The sequence below is a fragment of the Cebus imitator genome, unplaced genomic scaffold (assembly GCF_001604975.1).
Source record: "Cebus imitator isolate Cc_AM_T3 unplaced genomic scaffold, Cebus_imitator-1.0 Scaffold357, whole genome shotgun sequence".
Taxonomy (NCBI): domain Eukaryota; kingdom Metazoa; phylum Chordata; class Mammalia; order Primates; family Cebidae; genus Cebus; species Cebus imitator.
This window is the reverse complement of record NW_016107672.1, coordinates 778,021-803,648: the sequence shown is the minus strand read 5'-3', so window position 1 is coordinate 803,648 and position 25,628 is coordinate 778,021. Positions and strand designations below refer to the sequence as shown.

The 25,628-nt window shown below is 37.6% G+C and overlaps 1 long non-coding RNA gene across 1 annotated transcript in view; it reads right to left on the bottom strand.

Moving 5' to 3' along the window:
• The window catches only part of LOC119467963, a 91,815-nt gene that overhangs the window by 10,866 nt on the left and 55,321 nt on the right, over positions 1–25,628 (bottom strand). The gene's annotated exons all lie outside the window — the stretch shown is intronic.

The following is a 25,628-nucleotide window of genomic DNA, read 5'->3' as shown; positions in this document are numbered from 1 at the left end:
TTAAACAAACACATAACCAAATAAATCATTGTGGGACAACGGAGATAGTTTAAATATTGACTTGTTACATTGTTCACTGTAGTGCAGAACTTCTTCTTAAACCCTGTTTCAATCAGATGAAATTATTTGTATGCAATGGGTGTCAAAGTTTTAATGGCCAAATGTTAATAATATAATAAATCTAAGCATATCATGAAATATTTTTAACACAATTACAGTTTTTATGTCATAAGAATACTGTTTCAAATGTAGAGATTGTTTTATATTTGGTAAAGATGAAGCCTGTGGTTTTTATAATTCCCCTTTTCTCTCTCTGCCAATCAACTGAAAATAACTGTTATACAGCTAGTCAACTCCATAGATACCTACCACAGAAAGCAAATTGAAAAGTTACAACACCAAATAAACCAAAGAAAAAGTAAATTAAAATAATTCATGCATATGGACAGATACTTTAGCTTTTTCATCTCTTCTCCTCTTGTAATAATTAGCACGTAGCCTTTTATATGATAAATGCTTGTCACTTCTCCAGACCCAGCCAGCTAAATAACAATTACTAAGATTGACTCAGAAACAGGGCACAACATGAAAATAAACTTTTTAGAACTTGAACTAAGACAGAAAATTGGTGATCATTGAGCTACAGGATCAGTGTTTCCAATGACAGACGCCACATCCCAAAGTGTGGTTAAACGGTGGGGATGGTAAATACCTAGTGGTCATGCTTTCTCCCCTTTTTCTACACCCACAACAGACACTATATTCTTTTTCATTGGCTTGCACCTTTACCTCATCATTTTCTTCAACCAGGTACTCAATGTCACCACCACTAGTCAGTTGAAAATGCATTTTCTATGAAATAAGGACTATAATTTTGAAATTCTTGTTTCGGATTAGGCTATAGTAGAAAGAAGATCAGGGGCTATATCACCACAGCTTTGAGAGGAATCTTGCCAGGCTAGCAGCCATGCAGAGAGAACTAATGCTCGATAGCTGTTAAATTAGAAAGTGAACTAGAGTAGGAAAGAACGGCAAAAATAATTTTCTTCTACATTGCAGCTTGTATCATGACCTCAATATGGTAAGTGCTTACCTGGTTGCAAACTGAGCAAAAGCAAAAAAGCTGCCCCACTTTACAAAGGCAAGTTGCTGATTGGGATATCGGAAAGCAAGTCTGAACCAGATGGCTACAAAGGTGTTATTTCAAAGTTTTCACAGAGCTGGTGGTATCTGCTAACCTGGGGTGTTTGGAATAAATTCAAAGGAATTCTTCATTGTGGTTTCTCTATCTGACTCTTTTATAAGTAACACCTATGCTTCCTCACTCTTTGAAATTCTACCATTATTAATTTTTTTAATACTAGGCTTTTAGGCACTAAAAAGTACACCATGAAGCAGTTTGAAATTTTTTTGAAAATGACATATTTTTGAAAAACGTTTATGCAGCGCTTTTTATTTGCAAAATATTTTTGTTACAAGCATCCTAGCTAATTATCTATCCTAGTTATTCAGGGACTAGATCACCCTTACCTTACATATATGAAAAATTAGAGAGATAATTTCAACTTAGTGAAGTTAACTTCGCTTGCCTCCTAGCCAATGAAAATCAAAATAATTTGCCCTACATTATATAGTAAACCAATCGCCTGGCCAGGATTAAAACCCTCAGTTTCAGAAGCTCCTGCTCAGTTCCCTGAATAATTCAGCCCTTTATATAAGGATTTTGTTGTTTCATAATATATTGATTTTTCTTGAAAGATTAGTCTCCTATAGTAAATGCATAGTAGTCAAAACTATAATTGTTGACTATTCAGGAAATAAGAATGCCATTTATTTATTTTATATCTTCCATTTCTCATATTCCCAGCATTGTCATTTCTTTCTCCATAGTTTGTAAACATGCCCAAGAATCTGTAATTTTATGAAATCGCTAGACCTTATGTCCCCATTAATATACTATTTTGCTGCTTCCTCTTTTTTAACTTTTTTTTTGGAGACAGAGTCTCACTCCATTGCCAGGCGCCAGGCTTGAGTGCAGTGGCGCGATCTCGGCTCACTGCAATCTCCGCCTCCCAGGTTCAAGCAATTCCCCGCCTCAGCCTCCCAAGTAGCTGGGACTACAGGCACGTGCCACTACGCCCAGCTAATTTCTGTATTTTTTTTTTAGTAGAGATGGGGTTTCGCCATGTTGGCCAGGATGGTCCCCATCTCTTGACCTTGTAATCTGCCCGACTCGGCTTCCCAAAGTGCTGGGATTACAGGTGTGAGCCACCGCGCCCGGCTCTTTTTAAACTTTTTGACAAAATAACCTATATTCACCATCTTCATTCTGGAACTACCCAATCACTCCTTAGCTCACAGAAATTTACTTTCTGTTCCAACCAATTAATTGACAGGTTCTATCAAAGCGCATTCACTGACTCAATTATTCCCAAGTCCAAAGGACACTTTGAGATCTAATTTATTGTTCTTGAGCTGATTGATGTATTTAGTTTTGTTGAGGTCTGTTTCTCAGCTTTCTATATTTATCTCTGTCCAGTTCTTCTCTAACCCTTTCATGAGCTCCTCCCAGTTTTTCTCTATCTTAAATGTTAAATTTCTAAGTTCCATTCTTTGTCCACTGCTTTTTTCATGGTGAGGGTTCTCTTTGGATTGTCATCCACTTTCGGGATTTTAACTACTTTCCGTGTCCTATTGATTTTCAAACTAAATCTTCATCCATGACCTCCCCTCCAGATTTCAACTCATATGTACAAATAAATACCTGTTGGACACTTCTAATCATATGAGATCCATAGGCAACATATAAAATTTATTTTACCCTCAATCCTGCCCTTCCCATATTCCCTACATCATTTTAACAAATAAATATCTACCAAGCCTTAAATCTAAGAACTTTGCTAGTTTTCTCTTTGTTCTCCCTCTCTATATTCAATAACATATTCTGTCCATTGTAGCTCCTAAATGTTTATTAAATTAATCCTCTCTGCTCTTCTTCTACTATCTCCCATGTAGTTTTAGTTTCATAAGTTTAATTATGTTCTAATTGCGTTTCTTGTTTGTATTCTTGACTTCTCCAAACTCATTCATTGCACAAAATCCCCCTGGGGTAAAACCAAATCTGATGGTTATTCCCCTTCTTACAGTCCTCAAAGCTTCCCTATAGCTTATAGAATAAAGTCCAAGTTTGTAAGAGTGAATACAAGGGCCTTTATAAACTGGCTTTAGTCTCCTGCTGCCAAAGACGCCTGATACTCCCTGCCTCACTATTTAATATTACCAAAATATTTATAGTTTCCCAGGCACATGGAACTTTATCAAGCCTCAGCTGTTGGCTGTGTCTGGAACTCTCCTCAAATCTCGCCACTGTGGGACTTATTAATAGTGTTTTCACTGTTTCCAGATACTCTTCTGGGTACATGGTAGGTTAGCACTCCCCACCCCCTTGAAAATGGGCATGACGATATGACTTGCTTTGGCCAATGATAAGTAAGTAAACGTGATGTGAATTGCATCCAAGCAAGAATTTAGGAGTGATGTATGATTTTTTTTTGTTGTTTTCCTTCTTCCTGTCATGGCAAAACAACATTCCAGAGGCAGTTTCACTTTTTTAAAGCTAATGCTGTATTTTATTTAACCATTTGACTTGAAACCAACATAAAACTGAAATTAATTCAAAATAATCATAGTCACTAGATCTGTCACCACATTAGTTGGGTGACTTTGGGCAATTTAGCATCTCTGTGCCTCAGTTTCCTCAACTCTAATATGTAGATAATAACATTATCTACCTCATAGGACTGTTGTGGGATTTTTGAAAAACTCAATTCATAAAAAACAAAATTGCTTAAAATGGTAGATAGCTAGATGTTTGTTTCATAAAATGTGCCTGCTGATGTGGTGGTTACTAGCATAATATAATGATGTCAATTGCCTCATGACTCTCTCTTTCCCATAGGTTTTGATTGTGCCCAATTCTTTGTCCTTCAGTAAAAATCAAGCTAGACAATCCTCACTCCAGATAGCTCTCTTTATCAAAATGCCAGTAGCAGAATTGCTTGTTTAGAGACTGGAAATGTCCAGAATAAAAAAGGAAAGAGTGCAGACATGTGGTCAGGTTTCAGCTACACTAAGTGGTCAGGATATGTTTGTATGATTAATCTCTATGAGCGTCAGTTTCTTCAATTTTAATACATAAATAGTAATACGTAGAGCGCTTGGGGGGATTGAAGGAAATAATATGCATAGAGATTCAAGGTATGTAGCACATAGTAATTTCACAATACGTGATTTTCATTCCTAGTTACTGTTATCATGTTTATTATCATGAATCCTGAGGAAAGACTGTCATTCTGGGACCATAAATAGGCTTTAACTTTGCTTTGCCTCCACTACAATTCACAAAACTAAGGCCAGACATGCCATCTCATTATATTTATCCAGAATGCCAAATACAGTGCCAGTAAATATTTATTGGATTCAACTGAATTTTTAATCAAGTGTTTTGGATAGCTCAAATCCAACTGATGAATCTCTATGTTGAAGACAGAGTTAGGGTTACATTTGGAGATGGCACAAACCCCTGTCCTCTCCCAGCCAGGAGACAACTGCCATTGGCATGCCATGCCTCTGGTCTTGGGAACTGCCTCTCTATCTGAACTGTTAGAATTGCCACCTGCAATGTTGGTGATTGTTCACAAACAATAAGCCCATATCTGTAGCAGCTTCAGCACTGTGCAGGTGCAGTAACACACGCAGACTGCCTGAAAATATTTGTTGCTCTCTACAGAAGGGCAACCACTGACAACAATAATACTATAAATTGAGGAATTCTATCACTCACTGTAGGAAATCTCATAGAAACAATTAGCATCAAAGTTTGAGAATTTGGGACTCCAGTTGTAAAAGTATAATACATTTTTTTCTTTATCTCATACTTTGACCAACTTTCAGCAGAGAATGAAAAGTATGGAAGCTTTAAAACAATCTACAGAAATGTGATAACCTGCTGAATAACCACAACTAGGAGAGGGAAGAAAAGAAAACTTCTTTTCTGATGGAAATAGAAATCCATCAATAGATTCTGACAAACTAGTATTAAGCAAAGAAAATTCATGATTCTTCTTCCCAGTAACTTGGTTCAGATAAAGAAATCCTACGACTAAGGTCACATATATAGCATGACAGTCAATTGGGAAGCAATCAATGTATCCTTGACCTGACACCTGACATTTGGCTCTCCCTTTGTATGCTGAAATAATTGCATGTATGTCAAATGACTACAAGAAGTGAAAGCCAAAACAAGCCTTCATCCTGCACAGGGAATATGAACCATTTGGTAACACACCAGCCTCCCAGGCCATGCCAGCATTTGAGACCTATGACCATCAATGATGATGCCATCAGCAACGAATGGCATCACCCAATCCAGACAAGTCCATGTAATCTTCATGTTCTGCTTTCCCGTGCAAAAGCATCCATCTTTTGCCTACCCGATCAAACACTGAGGTTCTAAATCTGGAGACAACAGATGCTGGAGAGGATGTGGAGAAATGGGAACACTTTTACACTGTTGGTGGGAGTGTAAATTCGTTCAACCATTGCGGAAGACAGTGTGGCGATTCCTCAAGGACCTAGAAATAGAAATTCCATTTGACCCAGCAATCCCATTACTGGGTATATATCCAAAGGATTACAAATCGTTCTACTATAAGGACACGTGCACACGAATGTTCATTGCAGCACTGTTGACAATAGCAAAGACCTGGAACCAACCCAAATGCCCATCGATGATAGACTGGATAGGGAAAATGTGGCACATATACACTATGGAATATTATGCAGCCATAAAAAACGATGAGTTTGGGTCCTTTGTAGGAACATGGATGAACCTGGAAACCATCATTCTCAGCAAACTGACAGAAGAGCAGAAGATCAAACACCGCATGTTCTCACTCATAGGCGGGTGTTGAACAATGAGAACACATGGACACAGGGAGGGGAGCACTACACACTGGGGTCAGTTGGGGGGAAATAGGGGAGGGACGATGGGGGGTGGGGAGTTGGGGAGAGATAGCAAGGGGAGAAATGCCAGATGTAGGTGATGGGGAGGAAGGCAGCAAATCACACTGCCACGTGTGTACCTATGCAACAATCTTGCATGTTCTTCACATGTACCCCAAAACCTAAAATGCAATAAAATAAATAAATGGGAAAAAAAAAAAAAGAAAGTAGCTTCTATGGAGTCTTTGGATCTTAGGGAAATATCTTCATCAGCCAGAATAAATACATTCATACAGTATTTTTAAGGTACATTATTCTTTGTCTAGTTTGCATTTTGCTTATTTTGTCAGGCACAAGAAAAATGCTTTCTGGCCAAAAAGGAGAAGTATTCCAAAAGAAAACATGGAAGAAAAAGAAACAGTTTCTAGAACATTTTATTCAGACCTCTTCCTGAAACTTTATCTGGCAAGCCATTTCAGAAAATATAACACATAATCTGCTAAAAATTTTAAAGTGACTGGGAATTTTTATTATCAATCCCAATGTTCTGACCAAAACTTTCTCTTCTAGCTCTAAGAGCCAAATCTGCATTGACATATGCTTTTCTTCCCACAGCCTCTCTGGACTTCATGATGGATAAAGTTATTCCAAGATTTTAGAAATTGGATGACTTTTTGGTTCATAATGATTTTGTGAGAAATTATATTACTCTGGGAAGAGAGAAGTGAAGTCAGGTCGAATTTTTCCAGTGACTTTTTTTCTGGCCCAGACAATTCATTAAATTTGGTTCACACCATAGAAACATTTGTTTATTACCTGCATTGCTTAGTGTGGCAGAATGGAAGGGAAACACGTTTGGCTTTGAAATTTGAAATTAAACTGGGAATTAGGAACTGACTTCTAATTCTACCTCCTACTAGCTGCATGAATGTTATATAACAATTCTGAAATGTTATTTTTATTCCTTCTTTCTCTCCTTCCTTCCTCTCTTCATCCTTCCCTCCCTTCTTTCCTTCTCTTTATTTCACTGTTTCTCATCTATCTGATTATTTGATTATTCAATAATCAAAGGATTATTGGGAGGATTAAACATATGAAAAGCAGACATTGCCTGGAATGTAATACGTTCTCCATAAGCATTAGATTCTGTTTATTTTATTGATTTTCCATATGAGCAATTCCTGTTTTGTTAGTGTGCCAAACATCTAAGTAGGCTTCTCACACTTTGGCATGCATCAGAATCACCGAAAAGGCTGGATAAATGTAGATTCCTGGGCCACACACCCCAAAATTCTGATATAGTAGGTCTGTGGATAGGCCTGAGAACTTGCACTTCTAACAAATACCCAGATCATGTTGATGCTGCTGGTCCAACGACACACTTTGAGTGTCACTGATCATCATAACCAACAGCAAACAAATTTCATCACTTGGGCCAACTTTAATTATTGTGTGCTCTTTTGGGAAAGATTCTGAGGCCGTGTCAGGCTAGGTGTGAGATTGTGTGTTTGGAGTGCTGAGTATTTAACATCTCTATCATCCCTGCAGAAACTTTTTCCCTTTTTCTTACCAGCTGCTCCTTCCCCAATCAAAATGCTAAATCAACCTCAAATTTCAGCAGCTTCAAATCATATGGCCAGTCCTCACACAGGAGCAGGAAGGTGCAAAATTGTTCCATCTACTTCCTGGTACCAGACCTCCTTTCAAACCCAGGGACACCTATAGAACAGTCAGGAACAGATGCCCATACATGTCCATCACCTACAGAAAACCCATGACTTACAGAAAAATAAATAATAGCAACAACAGTGTCAAACCTTACTAGGCATATATATTTTTAAAATTTTATATTTTATTATTCCAACAATTCTATATATATGTATTATTTTCCCCCAGCTTAGAAATGAAGAAATGATGTTTCGAGAGTTTTCTCAAATAGTTTTCCTGAAATCATTCAGAAAGTATGCAAAATAATTCTAATCCCAAAGGCTGTGTTCTTAATCTCCACAGAAATAAGATGTACAAATACACAAACACTTTCTCTGTTGTTTGAAAGCAAAACACTGTTGTCCTTTGGGGGCTAAGATTTGTTTTAGTTTTATTAAATAGATGCAATCCATCATTCTCACATATCACACTCAAGGGAAGTATTGAACACATACAGTAGCCCTTTCCATCTGCAACTCTGCTTTCTGAAGTTTTAGTTACTTGCAGTCAACCATGGTCCAAAAATATTAAATAAAAAATTTCAGAAAGAAACAATTCATAATTTTTTAAATGTGGGCTGTTCTGAGTAGCATGATGAAATACTGTGCTATCCTCCTTTATCTTGCCTGGGATGCACATCATCCCTTGGACCAGCATATCCACACCGTACTTGTTATCTGCCTGTTACTTCATGGCCATCTCAATTATCAGACTAAAAAAAAGAAAAAAAAATCATATTGTATATGTAGGATTTGGTATTATCCATGGTTTCAGGCATCCACTGGGGGTCTTGGAACATAGCCCCTGTAGATACGGGAGGGCTGCTGTATGTAAATGGAGTTCTGTGCAATATAGAGTAATCTTTTCTAAATATAGATTAGGTATACATGCTCTGGCTTAGTATTCTTCAATATTTTGCAGTCAACTATTCTTACTACAGAAGTACCTCATGTAAAAAGCAACATATCTTAACTCAAGTATGATGATTCTTATTTATCCAAGGTTTTAAATTTAATGCATATTCAATGCTTTGCTAGGCTCCAATATTAGATGTCTTTACTTTTTACTTGAAAGGCAGTAGGGTCATATTTTATTACTGATTTCTTGCTTTCTCGTGTTCACTATCAAATTAATTTAATTTATGGGTATCCATGCATGATTCATTTCTTATTTCTAAGAAAAAGCATATTTCAAAGCAGGTCAGACATTGGTAAATTACATGTATGCTGCAATAATTTAATATGACTGCTTAATAAAGAGAGAACTGCTATAAACGACATCTCAAAGCGCTGAAGAATTTAGGTTAGTGGTAAAAGCAGAAGTTTTTCCTTCCAGGGTGCTGGTATATTTATGAAAATGGATAATCAAAGCCATTTTGAAATGTTATTTATTCTATTCCTTTTATGTTTGGAAAATTTCTTTTTTTAAATAACATGTGTATTGACAGAAATTAATTTGGCACTCATGAAACATGCTTCAAGGATAGTACTATGAGTTGTTTTTAAGCATTCTTATTCTCTTGGACAATTCATATTGTCGTGAGCACCACAGAGGGAAATAGCCTGGTATTTGTTTTTCTCTGCACCTTACAGAGCTGTCTTTGAGATCAAAGAGATTCCTGTGTGAGAGGGAGTCTCAGGGAGTACAGGCAGCTGATGCCAAACAGGCAGGGGAGTCTGATTGCAAAGACCAACTTCCCAGTAACCAAAAATATCAGCAGCTGACATAGGGAAACAAGAATTACAGGATTATAGAGTTTTGAAGTCCAATCTCAGTTAGAGAAAACCTAGCCTGACATTTGTATTTCACAACTGATTATACTGAAAAGGAGAGAGCATCCAAGACCTCAAAGTCAATTGCAGAAAAAGAAAAGTCTATTAAAATAATGACAAATAATGCCACCAGAAACCCTTGAGTTCTGGTCTAGGCCAGAACAAAAATTAGGTGACATATTCACCAGTAAGCAGCCAATTATAGGTGGGAAAGGGCTTCAAGATGCTAAGTAGGGGAAAACAGCCAAGAGTCAAGGATCTTTTGAAAAAAATAAAAAGAAATGAGATTCATCATCATACTATTTTTATTTATGACTACAAGGATATTAAGAATGAATTAGAGAAACAGTCACTGAAAACTTATAAAAACTTTTCTATTAGGACATATTTTATCCTATTTAGGAACAATTTTGACCAAAGTGTGTCTGGTCTCTCTGGTGACTTCCAGGAACTCAGATTCAGCAAGAAATCTATGAAAAGATGACTCAGATGAAAAGAACCATTAAGATATGATCCTTTATGAGCGGGACACAAAATATATTTGCCAACTTTACACTTTAGCTCATGGTATGATACCCAGTATTAACTCTGGTACCATTTCTAGCTTAACCACACTTACAAAGTTGAGATTATAATTCTAAAATAGACCTTATCTCCAAGCCAATCTATTATAAATTTGAAGCTACAAATTAGAATAAATACAGTATTATAGTATAAAACTACAAGTTACACAGACACAAGCAAATAATGTCCCCAGAGTTATCTCAAAATTCTATGGACAGAAACTTAAACTGCCATATTTACCAGAATGAAGGTAAATATTTGCCTCTATTTCTAGTTGGTGCAAGTATTTAAACAGTATAGGTACCTGTTTACTTATAAGGCTGGTATTGATTCCCTTGTTACTATGGGAGATAAAGTTGATTTCGTGCTCTAACCACAAGCGTTCATATCTCTACTCTTGGGAGGAGCGGACGAATTCTACTACTGAAAGCTAGGGTGTTCTCTATGTGATCAGGCCCTGTCAGTGTTTGTCTGAATCATTGCTAACAATGTGAGTAGTTACTCTAGGTAACCGGAAATCTTTTTTTAAATATTGTATACATTTACACTGGCACATGTACCAAAATTCAAGGGAGAAAACAATATAAAATTAGCAACCAGGTGCTTTGGGATGTGTCCTAAGTGGACTAGTCACTATTTCCTAGAAATTCATACTAGTTTACACTTATGTTAATTGCACACTCTGTTCTGGATGCTTAGAACACCCTTTCTTTTCCCAATAATGCATTCTTGTTTACCTCCTGAAGACTCAATTTCCTGTATCTTTCCTTCAGTATTAGAGAAAACTATATGTAGCCTATTTATACGTTAAATGGCAAACTGTTTTTGTCATTTAACAACATGTGGAGATTATCTCACATTCTATCATACTATATTAACATATACAGATCTATTTTTAATGTACTAACAAGTTTTCCATTGGATTACATAAAACAATCTATTCAACCAGTCTCTTATTGAAAGATATTAGTAGTGTCCAGTTTGTGCAATAATAAAAAAGGCTGCAAAAGATTGTAAACTAGTGTATCTTTGTGTGTGTATGTGTGTGTGTGTGTGTGTGTGTGTGTGTGTGTGTGTGTGTCTTTGAACCCATAAAATCATAGCCAGAAATCGCTGTGTCAAAGAGCATATTTATTTTAAATTTTGGTACCAATTTCCAAATTGCTCTATCCAGTGCTTGCAACAACAGAAATAGGATTTATGGATGTTTGTTTGCCCACCCCACAGGCAACACCCTACTATCAAACTCTGTTTATCTTTGTACATCTGACTAGTGAAAAGTAGCATATCATTCTTACTTTAGTGTTTTAAAGATCTGAGTCATTTAGATTCATTCGGTAGACTTTCTAAGGCTTTGTGTTCTATTTTGAACTGCTTCAACCCATTTTTAATAGCTCATGTACAATTTGAGAATATGAACTTTTAAAAATCTAATCTAATCTACAATCAGGATTTTTATTTTACTTTATTATTTTCTCTCTCATACACTGTCTACATCTTTTGTATTTATCTTTGTTAAAGCTTCTCCTGTTTGTTCCAGGCATTCTGCCAGCCTGTTTAGTGATGCCATCATCCACTGCATTAATCCCCCTCCCAGATTTGTGCCTGCATTCTTCCATAAGTGCAACTGTCATTTTCTTCATGTAGATTTCTGGTCACATGTGCAGTGGCCAGAGGCTATCCAGTTGAGATCGTGTGGCTCTCAACTGAGGCCTTGTCTCTCCTGACAGAATATCCCACGTGGCCTCTTATGCCCACCTCCGAGTTCTGAAACATGCGTGGGAGAAATCTCCTGCATAGGAGCCATAAACGGAGATGTTTCTGTAGGATTTAACTGAGTGTTATTTATCCCCACCTCTCACCACTCATCGTGCCTTCTCCTGGTTGTTTTTGTCAGCTGTATAATCAATCCTGATGAGTCATATCAGAGAAAAGCTGAGAGAAACAGCTTACTGATTTTGTTTATAAATCCACTGACTAAATGAACAAACACTCTCGGTTTGTTTTTCCACCAACTCACACTTGAATGTTATGGAGTCATCTGATTTATCAAATACATTCATATTTTTTTCTTTCCTTTAAAGTGCTAGCTTTACTTAATAAAAAATAAAAACTGATCATCAAGTGAATAAACCTAATTCAACCCTCCTTGCCATTTTCTTCCTGACTTCTTATGGTCATCTTATTTTTATCTGCAGATGATTCAAAGTTACTCTGATTTCTTCATATCTTTCCAAATTTTTTACCCAAATCTTTTTAATTAGGGAGTTCTATCTAGACATACCCAGAGAGCTGGGTCTCAGGGCCCAAGAGATGTCCAAATCCCCTCTCCAGAGGGCAAAAGTATAGGGTATGCAGGAAATGATCCACTTCTTTAAAATCACAGCATGTCTAGACTTATGCCCAAATACATCGGTTCATAATAAAGTAGTAAGTAGGACTTTTGTGGAAAAATATATGGTAGAGAAAACAACACAGAAGCTTACATCCTTTGAAAATTGGACATTGCATAGGGTTCAGGAATTGTCTAGCCACAGGTTGTTTACATGTGGTCTGAGCATTTTCTTAATGTGATCCTGTACTTAAGTGTATATAGGTTCAGCCAGAAAAGAGAAAGATGAACATCAAAGTTGTTGCAACACCAGAAGAAAATTATAGGGTGTTTCCATGTTTGAAAGATCACTAGTTTCCATCATTGGTTTGGAGCAATGAATTATCCATAAATAAAAACCTTAGAGACCTCTGACCGAAAACATATACTTTGTTTACGAAAAGTACAAGTTCAATGAATAGCCACTCCTATTGAAAAGATTAAGTGTACTCAATTTGAAAAAAAAGAGAGAAACTAAAAGCATTGAAGTAGCTTTGAAATTTTCTGCCAACACATTCTAGAGCTTCCTTTCCAATGCTGACATTTCTGTAACCCCCCCCCAAAAAAAAGAAAAAAATTTTGTTTTTGTTTTTGCTTTGTTTCATTTTGAAAAGGGTCTTGCTCTGTTGTAACTGCAGCTTCCTGGGATAAAGCAATCTTTCCACCTCAGCCTCCCAAATAGCAAAGACTACAAGCATATGCTACCACGCTGGGCTAACACTTTTTCTGATTTGTAGAAACAGGGATCTCACTATGTTGAGATAGTTGGTTGCTCCAACTCCTGGCCTCAAGAGAGCCTCCCAGCTCAGCCTCCCAAAGAGCTTGGCTTACAGGCATGTGCCACCTTGCCTGGACAGAAAAAGCTTTTAATAACTAATGCTATTTAGGAAAGTCTGTAAATAATAATGGCTTTCACTTACTGACTGCTTACTCTGTGCAAGGCACTATACTAAGAAGTTTACAGGCATCATCTCATATTCCTGTGCATTGATCAACACTGGCCCCACTAATCTATGACAAATAAACCCAGAAATTCAACACGAATGACAATACAAAACTTTATTTCTGGCACACAAAAGTTTATCCTGATCCAGTATGGGTCAGATAAATTTCCAGGGTAGTCATCCTCAGATTTCACATCACTGCAATACAAAACAGCTCAACATTGCACCGCAGCTTTCAAATTCTTTGGACTAGAAGTGGCACACATCACTTTTATTAACAGCCAACTGGCCAGAATTACTTGTACGTCTAAATGTAACTGCAAAGGGGCTGGGCAATTTGAGGAAGCACATGGATATTTACTGAGCAGTGTATTTTCTATATTCTAGAGGGTAGGCATTAGCTCCATTTTATAAAGAAACTGAAGCATATCTATAAATATATAGCTGAGGAGAAGTGGATCTCTAATTCAAACACTAAACTGCATCGCTGTTGAAATATTGGAACCATCCTTGTTTTGCTAATAGTGGTACGACTGCCTTGCTCATCTTTGCATCTTATAGAATAAACTGCATAACTAGCTAGAGATCAGCAAATGAATTTAATGTAGATATAATATGACTTTTTCATGAGCTGAATAATGTGATTATTCCTTAGACCAATTATAACTAAAAGAATCTCATACTTGTCTCTATAATCCCAAACACAGATCTCATACTAAGTGCTTAATTAGTAAGTATGTGCTCATTGATTGACTGGAACAACTGTCAGCTTCCCATTAATACTTTCCATTTGAACTAGTTATCTGTATTTTCACCTTCTAATATCAGAGGTAAAATATCCTACTTAAAGGCAAAGACTTTTCTGGAAAAAGGAGAGAGCTACTTGTTTTGATTTTTCTGGGTTTACCTGATGATTTTCAACTTGGGTAAAGAAAAAAGCACTTTAAAGTTATTGAAAGCTGACACATACCATAGAGTAGCAGAAAAGAAAACACTGCTACCAGCTAGTCATTATGATTTCGTATGATTTGGTTATTGTCTTCTTTTTAACACATTAGTATTTTCAGTTGTCAGGACAGCCATAATTTTGCAAGAGTTTGTACCAGATTTCTTTCTCTGCCTTTATGTATTTTTTAAACTTTCTATTCTCTTTAATATTCTTCTATCCTCTTATTTTGTTTTAAAAAGTTGCTTCATCTCTGTTCTGGTATGTTATTTATCTTTTAACATAATGTCTAATTTAGTGTTATATGCTGTTTTGTTGGGTTTTGATGTGGTTGTTAACTGTTTCTTTCTTCTCGATTGTCCAGATGTTTTCACTTTACAACTTTAACTGGACCTCCTTTTATCTCTAATATCCCTGACACTGTTTTTAGTATAAATTCTTAAGCATCAAATGATGCTGAAGTGTACATGTAGAGTGGTAGCATCGAGTCTTTTTACAATCTCAGTCCTAATTTATGTTTATTTTCTTTTTTTTCAGTTTCCATTTTAATGAGCTTTTTGTCCTTTATTCTTTTCTTCCAAAAAGATCACACATTTTCTCTAACTTCCCATTCTTAATTATGCAATGCATTTAAGACCCAGTTTGTGATATATCTTTACCCCTGTTTTTGTGTAACTTCCATATAATTGTGTGTTGATGAAAAATATGTTTTTCATTTCTTTTTCAATTATGTATCTTTATATAAATTCACCTATTGATAATTAAGCACTTTGAATAGAATGACCAGGTAATTAAATCTGTTAAGCATAAGCTGTTTTGTTATTATTGTTTTTATATTGAAGAGCAATTAAAATTGAAGATATTAGTTATATCAGGATGAGTTTCTTTTTATCCAATGGATTACTCTCTTAAAAATTGTCAAGCTAATTACTAGGTACTTCAGCATTGGCAAAATGATTGTTATAAAAATAAGTTTTGGTGGCTGGCAAGAAGACTGAGTGGGAACAGCTTCAGTCTGCAGCTCCCAGCGAGATCAATACAGAAGGTGGATGATTTCTGCATTTCCAACTGAGGTACCCAGCTCATCTCATTGGGACTGATAAGACAGTGGGTACAGCCCACTGAGGGCAAGCAGAAACAAGGTGGGCCATTGCCTCGCCTGGGAAGTGCAAGGGATTGGGGAAATCCCTCCCCTAGCTAAGGGAAACCTTGAGGGACTGTGCCTTGAGAAACTATGCATTCTGGCCCAGACACTACACTTTCCCCATGGTCTTCACAACAGATAATTCCCTCGGGTGCCTACGCCACCAGAGCCCTGGGTTTCAAGCACAAAACTGGGTGACCATTTGGACAGACACAGAGCTAGCAGCAGGATATTTTTTTCATACCCCAGTGGCGCCTGGAATGCCAGCGAGACAGAACCATTAACTCCCCTGGAATGGGGGCTGAAGCCAGGAGAAAAGTGGTCTAGCTCAGCGGATCCCACCGCCTCGGAGCCCAGCAAGCTAAGATCCACTGATTTGAAATTCTCACTGCTAGAACAACAATCTGAAGCTGACCTGGACTCTAGAGCTTGGTGGGGGGAGGGGCATATGCCATTACTAAGGCTGGAGTAGGTGGTTTTCCCCTTACAGTGTAAACAAAGCCACTGGGAAGTTCTAACTGGGTGGAGCTCAGTAGCTCAACAAAGCTGCTGTAGCCAAACTGCCTCTCTAGATTCCTCCTGTCTGGCCAGGGCATCTCTAAAGGAAAGGCATCAGCCCCAGTCAGTGGTCAAACTCCCATCTCCCTGGGACAGAAGGGGAAGCTGTAGGTACAGCTTCAGCAAACTTAAACATTCCTGCCTGCTGGCTCTGAAGAGAGCAGTGGATCTCCCAACACAGCACTCATGCTCTGCTAAGGGACAAACTGACTCCTCAAGTGGGTTCCTGACCTCCATGTCTCCTGACTGGGAGACACCCCCAAGCAGGTGTGAAGAGACACCTCATACAGGAGAGCTCTGGCTGGCATTGGGTGGGTGCCCCTCTGGGAAGAAGCTTCCAGAGCAAAGAATAAGCAGCAATCTTTGCTGTTCTGCAGGTTCCACTGGTAATACCCAGGCAAACAGGGTCTGGAGTAGACCTCCAGAAAACAACAGCAGACCTGCAGCAGAGAGGCCTGACTGTTAGAAGGAAATCTAACAAACAGAAAGAAAGAGCATCAACACCAGCAAAAAGGATATCCATACAAAAACCCCATCTGAAGGTCACCAGTGTCAAAGACCAAAGGTAGATAAATCCACGAAGATGAGAAAAAACCAACTCAAAAAGGCTGAAAATTTCAAAAACCAGAATGCCTCTTTTCCTCCAAAGGATCACAACTCCTTACCAGCAAGGAAACAAAAGTGGATGGAGAATGAATTTGAGAATTGACAGAAGTAGGCTTCAAAAGGTGGGTAATAACAAATTTCATTGAGCTTAAGGAGCATGTTCTAACCCAATGCAAGGAAGCTAAGAACCTTGAAAAAAGGTTAGAGGAATTTCTAACTAGAATAACCAATTTAAAGACGAAGATAAATAACCTGATGGAGCTGAGAAACACAGCACGAGAACTTTGTGAAGCATATGTAGGTATCAATAGCCAAATCAATCAAGCGGAAGAAAGGATACCCGAGAATGAAGATCAACTTAATGAAATAAAATATGAAGATGAGATTAGAGAAAAAAGAATGAAAATGGCAGAACAAAGTCTCCAAGAAATATGAGATTATGTGAAAATACCAAACCTACATTTGATTGGTGTGCCTGAAAGTGACAAGCAGAATGGAACCAAGTTGGAAAACACTCTTCAGGATATTATCCAGGAGAACTTCCCCAACCTAGCAAGACAGGCCAACATTCAAATTCAGGAAATACAGAGAACACCAAAAAAATACTCCTTGAGAAGAGCAACCCCAAGACACATAATCATCTGATTCATTAAGAATGAAATGAAGGGAAAATGTTAAGTACAGCCGGAGAGAAAGTTCGGGTTACCCACAAAGGGAAGCCTATCAGACTAACAGCGGATCTCTCTGCAGAAACCCTATAAGCCAAAAGAGTGGGGGGGTGGGGGGCGCCAATACTCAACATTCTTAAAGAAAAGAACTTTCAACCCAGAATTTCATATCCAGCCAAACTAAGCTTCATAAGCGAAGGAGACATAAAATCTTTACAGACGGGCAAATGCTGAGAGATTCTGTTCACCACCAGGCCTGCCTTACAAGAGTTCCTGAAGGAAGAACTAAAGACTGTAAAATTGAATAAAGAGTCAAGACCCATCTGTGTGTTGTATTCGGGAGACCCATTTCACATGCAAAGACACACATAAGCTCAAAATAAAGAGACAGAGGAATATTTACCAAGCAGATGAAAAGAAAAAAGAAAAGCAGGGGTTGCAATTCTAGTGTCTGATAAAACAGACTTTAAACCAACAAAGATCATAAAAGACAAAGAAGGGCATTATATGATGGTAAAGGGATCAACACAACAAGAAGAGCTAACTTTCCTAAATATATATGCACCCAATACAGGAGCACCCAAATTCATAAAGCAAACCCTTAGAGACCTACAAAGAGACTTAGACTCACACACAATTTTAACACTTCACTGTCAATATTAGGCAGATCAACAAGACAAAAAATTAACAAGGATATTCAGGACTTGAACTCAGTTCTGGACTAAGCATACCTACTAGACATCGACAAAACCCTCCACCCAAAATCAACAGAATATACATTCTTCTCAGCACTACATCACACTTATTCTAAAACTGACCATCTAGTTGGAAGTAAAACACTCCTCAACAAATGCAAAAGAATGGAAATCATAACAAACAGTCCCTTAGACCACAGTGGAATCAAATTAAAACTCAGGATTAAGAAACTCACTCAAAGCGGCACAACTACATGGGAACTGTACAACCTGTTCCTGAATGACTACTGGGTTAATAACAAAATTAAGGCAGAAATAAATAAGTTATTTGAAACCAATGAGAACAAAGATACAACATACCAGAATCTCTGGGACACAGCTAAAGCAGTGTGTAGAGGGAAATTTATAGCACTAAATGCCCAAAGGATAAATCAGAAAAGATCTAAAATCAATACCCTAACATCACAATTAAAAGAACTAAGGAAGCGAGAGCAAACAAATACAAAAGCTAGCAGAAGACAAGAAATAACTAAGATCAGAGCAGAACTGAAGGAGATAGAGACACGAAAAACCCTTTGAAAAATCAATAAATCCAGTAGTTTTTGAAAACATTAATAAAATACATAGACTGCTAGCCAGACTAATGGAGAAGAAAAGATAGAAAAATGAAATAGACACAATAAAGGGGCAATCACCACTGATCCCACAGAAATGCAAACTACCATCAGAGAAAACCATAAACACCTCTATGCAAATAAACTAGAAAATCTAGAAGAAATGGATAAATTCCTGGGCACATACGCCCTACCAAGACTAAATCAGTAAGAAGTCGAATTCATGAAAAACTCAATAACAAGTTCTGAAGTTGAGGCAGTTAATAATAGCCTACCAACTAAAAAAGGCCCAGGACCAGACGGATCCACAACTGAATTGTACCAGAGGTACAAACAAGACCTGGTACCATTCCTTCTGAAACTATACCAAACAATCAAAAAGGAAGGACTTCTCCTGAACTCATTTTATGAGGCCTCCTCAACTCATTTTATGAGGCCATCATCATCCTGATACCAAAACCCGGCAGAGACACAACAAAAAAAGAAAATTTCAGGCCAATATCCCTGATAAATATTGATGCAAAAATCCTCAATAAAATACTGGCAAACCAAATCCAGCAGCACATCAAAAACCTTATCCACCATGATCAAGTTGGCTTTATCCCTGGAATGCAAAGCTGGTCAACGTAATCAATAAACATAATTCATCACATAAAGAAAACCAATGACAAAAACCACATGATTATCTTAATAGATGGAGAAAAGGTATTCGATAAAATTCTACACTCTATCATGCTAAAAACACTAATAAACTAGGTATTGATGAAACCTATCTGAAAATAATAAGAGCTATTTATAACAAACCCACAGCCAATATCATACTGAATGGGCAAAAGCTGGAAGCATTCCCTTTGAAAACCAGCACAAGACAAGCACGACCTCTCTCACCACTCCTATTCAATATAACACTGGAAGTTTGCCAGGCCAATCAGGCAAGAGAAAGAAATAAAGCGTACTCAAATAGGAAGTCTAATTGTCTCTGTTTGCAGATGACATGATTGAATATTTAAAAAATCCTATCGTCTCAGCCCCAAATTTCCTTAAGTTGATAAGCAACTTCAGCAAAGTCTCAGGATACCAAAATCAACATGCAAAAATCACAAGCATTCCTATACACCAACAATAGACAAACAGAGAGCCAAATCATGAGTGAACTTCCATTCACAATTGCTACAAAGATAATCAAATACCTAGGAATACAACTTTCAAGGGATGTGAAGGACCTCTTCAAGAACTACAAATCACTGCTCAAGGAAATAAGAGAGGACACAAACAGATGGAAAAACATTCCATGCTCATGAATAGACAGAATTAACATTGTGAAAATTACCTTACTGTCCAAAGTAATTTATAGATTCAATGCTATCCCCATTAAGCTACCATTTATTTTCTTAACAGAATTAGAAAAATCTACTTTAAATTCTTATGGACTCAGAAAAGAACCTATTTATACAAGACAATCCTGAGCAAAAAGAGCAAAGCTGGAGTCATCACACTACCAGACTTCAAACTATGCTACAATGCTACAGTAACAAAAACAGCATGATACTAGTACCAAAACAGAAATATAGACCAATGGAACAGAACAGAGGCCTCAGAAATAATGCCATACATCTACAACCATCTTATCTTTGACAAACTTAACAAATACAAGCAAAGGGGAAAGGATTCCCTATTTAATAAATGGTGTTGAGAAAACTGGCTAGCCATATGCAGAAAACTGAAACTGGACCCCTTCCTTGTACCTTATACAAAAATTAACTCAAGATGGATTAAAGACTTAAACATAAGACTTAAAACCAAAAAAACCCTAGAAGAAAACCTAGGCAATACCATTCAGGACATAGGCATGGGCATAGCCTTAATGATTAAAACACCAAAAGCAATGGCAACAAAAGCCAAAATTGACAAATGGGAAACAAACTAAAGAGCTTCTGCACAGCAAAAGAAACTATTATCAGAGAGAACAGGCAACCTACAGAATGGGAGAACATTTCTGCAATCTATTCATCTGACAGAGAGCTAATAACCAGAATCTACAAGGAACTTAAAAATTAAAAAAAAAAAATCAAAATTGGGAGAAGGATATGAACAGACACTTCTCAAAATAAAACATTTATGTGGTAAACAGGCCGGGCGCAGTGGCTCATACCTGTAATCCCAGCACTTTGGGAGGCCGAGGCAGACAGATCATGAGGTCAAGAGATCGAGACCATCCTGGCCAACATGGTGAAACCCTGTATCTACTAAAAAAATACAAAAATTAGTTGGGCATGGTGGCACATACGTGTAGTCCCAGGTACGTGGGAGGCTGAGGCAGGAGAATTGCTTGAATCCGGGAGGCGGAGGTTGCAGTGAGCTGAGATCGCGCCACTGCACTCCAGCCTGGTGCCTGGCAACACAGCAAGACTCTGTCTCAAAAAACAAACAAAAAAAAGAAAACATTTACGTGGCAAACAAACATGTGGGAAAAAAAAAAAAAAGCTCATCATCACTGGTCATTGGAGAATCGCAAATCAAAACAACAATGAGATACCATCTGATGTCAGTTGAAATGGCAGTCATTAAAAAGTCAGGAAACAAAAAATGCTAGAGAGGTTGTGGAGAAATAGTAATGGTTTTACATTGTTAGTGGGAATGTAAATTAGGTTAACCATTGTGGAAGACAGTGTGGCAATTCCCCAAGGATCTAGAACCAGAAATACAATTTGACCCAGCAATCCCATTATTGGGTATATACCCAAAGGATTGTAAATCACTCTACTGTAAAGACACATGCACATGTATGTTTACTGCAACACTGTTGACAATACCAAAGACTTGGAACCAATCCAAATGCCCATCAATGATAGACTGGATAAAGAAAATGTGGCACATATACACCATGGAATACTATGTAGCCATAAAAAAGAACAAGTTCATGTCCTTTGTAGGGACATGGATGAATCTGGAAACCATGGTTCTCAGCAAACTAACACGGAGGGGAACATCACACACTGGGACCTGTTGGGTGGTCGGAGGCTAGGGGAAGGATAGCATTAGGACAAATACCTAATGTAGATGACAGGTTGATGGATGCAGCAAACCACCATGACATGTGAATACCTATGTAACAAACCTGCATGTTCTGCACATGTATCCCAGAACTTAAAGTAAAATAATAATTTTAAAATTATATAATATGTATAACTAGAAATATCTATTACAAAAGTATAATTTTTGAAATGAACACAATTCTATTTAGTGAAGACTTAACTTTATCCAAAGACTGGAGTGATTGACCTTTGGGAAGTAACCTGTAAATGCTTAGAATTTTCCAAATGATGGAAATCTCTCCTCTGTAAACATAACTGAAAGTTTATGCTAATGAGATGAGCCAGGGTCGGGGCTGGTAGTGCCAGAAAGACTAACCCATTGGTTAAAGAGCTGGAATTTGAGCCTCATGAAATAGCCTCTAAGGAGGGAGAGGCTCTAAGGATGGAGAGGCTGGAGATTTGAGCTCAACCACATGTGCCATAACTCAATCAGTACTGCCTACATAATGAAGCCTCAATCAATACTCTAGACATTGATGTCTGGTCAAGCTTCTGGAGTTGGCAATACTCTGCGTTTCTACAGATGAATACCAGAAGGGTAACACATTCCTAAAACACACCTGTGCATTTGGGAACCTGCCAGACCTACGTTGAACTCTCTGCATCTCTTTTTTATTTTTCTGGTTCTGAATTTTTATCCTTTTCCTATAATAAAACTATAAGTACAGCAAAAAAAAAGTTTTAAAAAAAGTTTTTAACAAATATTTATTGGGTACCTACTAAACTTCAGGCATTATGTTGGACACTGAAGCCACATTAGAGAAAAACAGACAAAATGCACACTCTCGTAGAGCTTACACTTTGGTCAGGAATAAAGAAAAAAAAACAAAGTAAACAGAATTATACAAGATTATATGTTGCAAAATAATAAGATTTTTTAAATCACAACTTGAGACACCTGTACTCTCAATCGCAGAATCAGGAACTATTTCTTTTAGGCAGTCATATTTACACTGTTGTCTAGCGGACAAGAAGGTTCCCAAAGTGAGGAAGATCAGGGGGTCTGCAAAGGCCCTGAGGGGGAGCAATTCAGTGTGCTTGTGCAGTGGAGACGGCTGCTATGTATTGGGCCAAAGCAGGGGGTCACGGATTAACCAGGGCGGGGGCAGAATTACACCAACTGTGAAAAGTAGGCAAAGGCCAGATAACCCACAGCCTTGTGGTTTAAATTTTATTATGTTGGATATGAAAAGCCTTTAAAGGGATTTAAGCAGGGAAGTAGCATGATTCTACTCACATTTGCATCAAAATATATTTATTAAGTTCCTCCTGTGTGCCAGGCATGATTTTAGACACTGCAGATATAGCAGTGAACAAAATAGACACAAATATCTGGTGGCATGGAAATTTCATTGTAGTGTTTTAAGGATATCCTAGTGATTGCTGAGTGGAAAAAGTATCAGGGCAGCCAAGATTATGAAACAACCGCTAAGAAATTTATCACCAGATTCTAACAGACAGACAATGAATGCAGGACTCCAGTTGAACAACTCACCTAGCCTGGGATGATTTTATGAATAAGATGATTTGAATACACATTCCCTGTCTTTTAAAATCAAACCAGTTACAAAGTGATATACAACAAAGAATGTACAATAATTACTAAATCAAGATACATTATATACAAATATAAATTCCAGATGGATTAAAAATCTTAACATAGACAAAGAAAACCATAAAATAGGATTTTTTTTTAATTCTGAGGTGCAGAAAGCCTTTCTAAGCATAGCCTGAAACCCAGAAATTATAAAGGAAAAGAACGCAAAGTTGGACTTCATAAAAATAAAAAAATCTGGCCAGGCACAGTGGCTCACTTCTTTAACCCAGCACTTTAGGAGATCAAGACAAGAGGACAGCTTGAGGTCAGGAGTTTAAGACCAGCCTGGGCCACATAGTGAGACCCTGTCTCTGCGAAAAAAAATTTTAAAATGAGCTAGGTATAGTGGTGCATGACTATGGTCCTAGCTACTCAGGAGGCTGAGGCAGGAGGATCACTTGACTCAAGTAGTTCGAGGTTATATAAGCTGTAATTGTGCCACTGAACTTCAGCCTGAGCAACAGAGCAAGACTCCATTTCTAAAAAAATAATAAAAATTAAAAACTCTGAAAGGCAAAAATACCATAAATATAGTTTAAAACATAGCAAAAAAAAAAAAAAAGAACTGGGGGATGGGGAGAAGCTGGCAAAATACATATAAGACATTAATAGGTGCTACAGAAAGACTTCCAAGAAATCAAAACAAAACATCTTTAGAAGTCCATTTTAATTTCTGTAAACATTAGCAAGACACCTAACTTGAATGCCCACTACTCTGTTCATTCAAGACAGTTCATTAAATATCTTTCTTATGCCTAACATGTGCTAAGGGCTAGAGAGAGCAACATAAACACAACAAATGTGTACCATTCTCTCAGGTAACTTACAGTTTGGATTTAATTTTTATATGATACAAGCATTCCATTATAATCATGGATGCTATAGGATCATCTTTCTGTTCCCCCAGTATTAATAAATAATTCCAATGCTTTTGTTTTTTCCTTTCTCCATAGTTCTATAATGCTTTCCATTGTTCTTTGGAAATATTATAATTCTCACTCTACAGAGTCCCATAATGGCGTAATGTATATTTTTAAGGAATATTTTATTTGTTAATTCATCATGCTTTTAACCAATTTACTGGGCTCACATTCTGCACTAGGCTATAATATATGCTAGGACTATAAAGGCGAATAAAGGTGAGTCTTGTTCTCAGGGAATTTACAGCCTAAGGAGAACAAAGACTAATTTATCAACAAGCACAGAATGGTGGATACATGCTCTCATAAAGGAACATATGGGCCTGGATAGAAACAGAAAGGGGCCAATCAAATCAGACTCAGGGCTAGGAAAGGTCATAGAGGCTTCTGGGTTGATGACGGTAAACTTTCTTCAAATCTCTGGGTTTCAGCCAAGTGGAGAAGGGGAGGGGCCTCCTCAACAGAGGGACTAGAAAGTGCCAGGGCAGGAATGAACTAACATGATATGCCTGGAAAACTGCTAAGGAGTAAAGTGTTCATGACAATGAGGGGCAGTACATAAGGTCTGAAGGCAGACAAGAAAGCTCCACTGAGGATTTAAAAATTATTATGAAAGCTATGGGAGAGCAATGAAAAAATTTAAACAGAGGTTTAAATTCCTTTAAATTTAATGATGACTACTCTGGAAACAATGTAGAAAAATTAATTAGGTGATAATTGCATAAATCCGTCTTAAAAGTGATGAGAACTGAATGAAAGCAGGCTGGATCTCCTGTTATGAATCCAGTGGATACTTAAAACCTAGTTGATGACCTATTGGATAGGAGGGATGGAAGGATAAATGAAAGAGATGGGTTCAAAATGACTCCAAGTTTTCTAACCTGGATCCTGCAGTAAATAATGGTTCCATGCATGAAGATAAGGCATGTAACAAGAGCAAGCTTGGAGATAAAGAAGATAAATTCCAGCTGGTCATATTGGATTTGAGATGACTTGACTATCTGAGTATGTCCAGGTAACTATTGAGTATTTGGGTCTGGAACTCAAGAAAGATGACTGCACTGAACATCAAGGTTTGTTACCAGCTGGGTGCGGTGGCTCATGCCTGTAATCCCAGCACTTTGGGATGTTGAGGCAGGCAGATCACAAGGTCAAGAGATCGAGACTATCCTGGCCAACATGTGAAACCCTGTCTCTACTAAAAATACAAAAATTAACTGGGAGTGGTGGCACAAGCCTTTTGTCCCAGCTGCTCGGGAGACTGAGGCAGAAGAATCACTTAAACCCGGGAGGCAGAGGTTGCAGTGCTGAGATTATGCCACTGCACTCCAGCCTGGCAACAGAGCAAGACTCTGTCTCAAGAAAAAAAAATTTATATATATATATGTATATGTGTGTGTGTGTGTGTGTGTGTGTGTGTGTGT